Here is a 5280-nt window from a genome sequence, read left to right as displayed (position 1 = left end):
CCCCCGAGGCCCCGCCCCGCCTCGTGACGTCAGGCCCCGCCCGCCGCGCCCCGCCCCGGCCCCGCCGCTGCGGCCTCGCCGCCCGCCGCCGCCGCCGCCGCCGCCGCCGGGCGCCTTGTCCTTCCCCGCGGCTCCCCGCACGCTCCCACTTTCTCCACTCGCTCGCTTTCCTGCGCCCCCAGTTTGTCCAGAGGCTACCCCGCTTTTCGCTTTGGAAGCAGCCCCCGCCCCAGCCCTGCCACGCCCCGGGCGCGTGGGCTTCTGGGAATTGTAGTTCGTTCTCGGGAGCGGAGCTGCGTTGGAGAGACCAAGGACAAAAGGGCGGGCGAGACTACATCTCCCAGCGGTCATAGCGCGCAGGCAAGGCGGGGCCAGTTCTAATTCCGCGGCCGCTGGGGACCCCTGGCGGGGACCGCGGCTGCATCAGCCCTAGCGAGTGCTGATTCACGGCCCCGCCCCAATATTCCACGGGAAATTACGAGGGGAAGAGGGTCAGGGCCTGAGCCCGGGACCCCATCCCGAGAGACAGTGAACGGTCTTAAAGGACAGGGGGAGGAAAGCCGTGTCCACTGTAGATCCGGACTCTCAGGCCCGCCCTCGGTACGGTTACATTACGGAGCCCAGCTGTGGGGGGTTTATCGCTCCCCTCCTCCCGCTCCACTACGTTCCTGCGCCCCATCAGCACCCTGAGTTCTTGGACCTGACCAGGTGAAAACGTAGAAGGACAAATACGGCCGAGCCAAGTGGGTGATTGCAGGAAGGATGCGGCCGCCTGCACACTGACCCCAGGAGAGCCCTTACTTCCTCTCTGGGTAGAGCGTTAAAGAGTGAATTCTGGAGGCTGGAGAGATAGCACAGACGGTAAGGCGCTTGCTTTGCACGCACTGACCTGGATTCGATCCCCACCACCCCATATGGTCCCCCAGCACCACCAGGAGTAACCTCTGAGTAAACCTCTTTGCCGGGTGTGACCCAAAACAGAACAAAAAAGGTTGAATTCTCTTACCGAGAGTCTGTGAAAAGCTTTTAGGCTTTCCTTTTGGACATGTGGCTCAGGTGCATCATTTCCAGTACGCATTTTGTTGACTTCATTGATTCCTCTATTACCTATTTATTAAGCACCCGTCAAATTTTCAACACTGTGCTAATGGGATATAGCAATGAGCATAATGGAGAAGGGGGGACTCTCTAAGAAAATAAATACAGATAAATATGTAGACTTAGTAAGGGTCAAGACAGGGCCCGAGCCATAACCCAGGCTCCATCCCATCCCATATGGTCCCTTGAGCCTGCCAGGAGTGATTCCTGAGTGCAGAGCCAGGGGTAATCCCTGAACAGAGCCAGGTGTGCCCCCCACCCCCCGAAAAATGATGAGACAACAAATAAGCAGAGGCTAGGAAGAGGGGTGGAGAAGAATCTGGAATGAAGAAGTCTCTGGGAAGGAATATTCCAGGCTCTATACTAGATGCTGGCAGAAGGCCAGAACGCTGCCCTCAGGGAATTTAAAATGTGTTAAGTGCTCTAAATTGTCTTTGGGGTTTTCTTTTTCTCCTTTGATTTTCAGTCTTTAGGGCAGTGAGAGAGAAAGAGGTTCTGAAGTCCTTGCTTTCCTGAGAAGGTTCTAAGCCTTTCTAACTCAGCCCCTCCAGAATGGAGGCAAGCAGAAGCCTCGTAGTAAAGACCCACCCCAGCCAGCACTCTGCAGGCTGGAGGGGTGAAAACCTCAGTGAGCACCATGGCAAGTGCACCATTGCCCTGCAAAGGCATTGTTCAGGCAGAGAGGGAAGCAGGCAGAGTGTGAGGAAGGCAATACAAGAAAGGATGCTGGCATCAGAGAAATAGTGCAGGGGGTAAGATACTACCTTGCCTTGCCTATAGCTGATTCAAATCCAGGCATTGCATAGGGCCCATTCCCCGACTCCCAGCACTGTCAGGAGTGTTCCCTGAGCATACAGCCAGGAGTAAGTTCTGAGCAACATCAGGTGTGTGCCCAAAAAAGAGTTTTTTTTAAATTAGAAATTTTAAGGGCCGGAGCAATAGTACAGCAGGTAAAGCACTTACCTTGCATGCAGCCAACCTGGTTCAATGCTTGGCATCCCCAAGCCTGCCAGGAGTGATTTCTGAGTACAGAGTCAGAGAAGAAAAAGAACACCTAGAGAATATACTCGTCTTCCTTTCCTCTGACATGGGACCCATTCCCTCTTCCCTCTGTCTCTGTCTCTGCCTCTCTCTGTCTCTCTCTCTGTCTCTCTCTCTCTCTCTCTCTCTCTCTCTCTCTCTCTCTCTCTCAGGAGGGTCACACCCTGCTCTGCTTAGGACTTACTCCTGGCTCTGCACTCAGGAATCACTCCTGGAGGTGCTTGCGGAAGTATATGGGGTACTGGGGACCGAACCCAGAACAGCCAAGTTCAAGACAAGCGCCACCCCCCCTCCCCACTGTACTATCTCTTGGGCCCCAAGCCTCCCTCCTCTTACTCCGTCACCCAGCAGCCCGCAGTGAACAAGCCCTCCCACTTCCTTCTGTCTCATCCATGAGTGTTTGCCAAGTTGATTCTCTTCTTTTCACTTCCTCCTGGCTGGCAAGCCCTGCACCCTCCTAGCACCGGCATCCCAGGTCCGTGGGAACATGCCCTCACAGCCCCCCTTGCTGCCCACACGTGGATAAAATGTGTCAGTGACTCGGGGCCCAGCTGCTCCAGCTCGGCCACTTCCTGGCACATGTCAGACTGCCTCCCTGACCTCTCCACCTCACTTCCTTCCCCCGCCAGTCCAACGAGCATTAAAAAAAAAAAAAAAAAAAAAACAACAACCACCAGACCAAATCTGTTTCAGAAAAGTCAAATAGATGCAAGCAAAGGATGTTCCAGGGTCAGGCTGGAGTGACCTCTGCAGCCTCCACACTGAGTCGTGCTCTGACTCTGCCAGGGAGACCTAGCCCTGTTCTCCTTTGCTTCTGATTTTTTTTTTAAGACTTGGTTTAAGTCTTTCCCAAAAGGGGATGGGGGTATACTGGGGAGATTGATGGTGGGAAATGTGCACTGGTGGAGGGATGGGTATTTGAACTCAAACATGAAAGCTTGTAACTGTATCTCACGGTTCAATGAAATTCACTGTCACTGTCACTGCCCTCCCATTGTTCATTGATTTGCTTGAGCTCGCCCAGTAACGTCTCCATTGTGACACTTGTTACTGTGTTTGGCATATTAAATACATCACAGGTAGCTTACCAGGCTTTGCCGTGAGGGAGAGAGACTTTCGGTAGCTTGCTGGGTTCTCCGAGAGGACTGGAAGAATCGAACCTGGGTTGGCCAGGTCTGCCGCATGCAAGGCAAACTCCCTTCCCGCTGTGTTATGGCTCCAACCCCAATAAAATTCAATAAAATAAAATTAAGGCGGGGCTGGAGAAATAGCACAGCGGGTAGGGCATTTGCCTTGCATGCGGCCAACCCAGATTTGATTCTCAGCATCCCATATGGTCCCCTGAGCACCGCCAGGAGTAACTCCTGAGTGCAGAGCCAGGAGTAACTCCTTAGCATCGCCAGGTGTGACCCAAAAAGCACGGATTTAAGCACGGTCCTCTCGTTGTTCATCGATTTGCTCGAGCAAGCCCAGTAACGTCTCCATCATGAGACTTGTTACTGTGTTTGGCATATCGAATACGTCACGGGTAGCTTACCAGGTTCAGCCATGCGGGCGAGATACTCTCGGTAGCTTGCCGGGTCTCCGAGAGGGGCGGAGGAATCGAACTCGGATTGGCCATGTTGGCCGCTTGTAAGGCAAACGCCCTACTGCTGTGCTATCGCTCCAGCCTGACCCAAAAAGCAAATAAATTAATTAATTAAATTAAGGGGCTAGAAAGATAGCACAGAGGGTAGGGCGTTTGCCTTGCACGTGGCCGACCTGGGTTCGATTCCCAGCATCCCATATGGTCCCCTGAGCACCGCCAGGAGTAACTCCTGAGTGAAGAGCCAGGAGTAACCCCTGTGCATCGCCGGGTGTGACCCCCCCAAAAAAGCAAAATAAATAAATACAATTAAAAAAAAAAGACTTGGTTTAAAGCTGCAGCTGCTCAGAAGCCCCCGACTGTTCAAAGGGCTGCCCCTGAACCTGGCTACCTTACTTGGACACAACTGCCTGGGTCAGGGTCAGGAGAACTTGAGAGCCGGGAGGTAGAACTAGCACTAAGGCTTCTACCTGGCCCTTGGCTGCTGGGGCAAAGCTTCTGCCTCCCCTGGGGGTTCCATTTTCTCACCTTGGAAGGGAGAATGAAAATGAGCGCTCAGGGCTCTGCCCAGTCAGGCCGATCCTGGAAGAGCCCAGCCCTCAGCAGTCTCGTGAAAATGAAAGGCCATGGGCATTTCTTGAGCCGCTTCAGGGTTTTTTGCGTCACACCCAACAGTGCTCAGGATACTCCCCACAGCGTGGTCATCTTGTACAGTGCTGGAGACGGAAGTAGGTCCCCCACCGGCACACCAGACACAGGCCTCAGACTCTCTACTCTCTCCCACCACGATTGGGCCACTGAGTCCCCAAAGATTCCCAATCAACCTCCTTTTCTAGGCCAAGAAATTGCGATGCAGGGCTGGAGCACAGTGGGTAGGGCGTTTGCCTTGCATGAGGCCGACCCGGGTTTGAGTACTAGCATCCCATATGGTCCCCTGAGCACTGCCAGGAGTAATTCCTGAGTGCAGAGTCAGGAGTAATCCCTGTGCATTGCTGGATGTGACCCAAAAAGCAAAAAAAAAAAAAAAAAAAAAAAAAATCGCGATGCACAAATAGGCTGGGTGAGCATGTTCGCCTGGGTCACCCTGCAGCCAGAATTGACAGAGCATGGATTCAAACCCGGGTCCCCAGGAGCAGAGGCCCTCCTCCGTGCCCCACCTCCAAGGTTCTCCCCCCTTGGCGAAAGAAGGGCGAGATGAGGGCACTGGACAGCTACCGGTGTGGCTTGCCCTCTGCCCCACCCCTAGGGCAGCGGGACATGACCTTCGCGGGCAGGCTTCTCTGGCTGAGCCAGCGGAGAAGCAGGCCAGCCAGAGACACTCGCTCCTGCTGTTTCAGTGCCGTCATCATCAATCACCAAGGCTCCAGCCCCCGGCTCCCAGCTTCCTCCTGTGGCTTTTCAGCGCTTTGATTGGTGCATTAGCTGCAGAGGCCGCAGCGTCTTGCAGAGCCGGCGGGCAACGCTCCCCACCCTGCCCTCTGGGAGTGCTTCCTCCCCTCACCAACCACCCTCCCCACCCTGTCTCCCCCTGCAGCCTCCCCCAGCCCCCCTCCCTG

The sequence above is a fragment of the Sorex fumeus genome, unplaced genomic scaffold (genome assembly GCF_029834395.1).
Source record: "Sorex fumeus unplaced genomic scaffold, SorFum_2.1 ptg000199l, whole genome shotgun sequence".
NCBI classification, from domain to species: Eukaryota; Metazoa; Chordata; class Mammalia; order Eulipotyphla; family Soricidae; genus Sorex; species Sorex fumeus.
Note: the sequence above shows the minus strand (reverse complement) of the source record.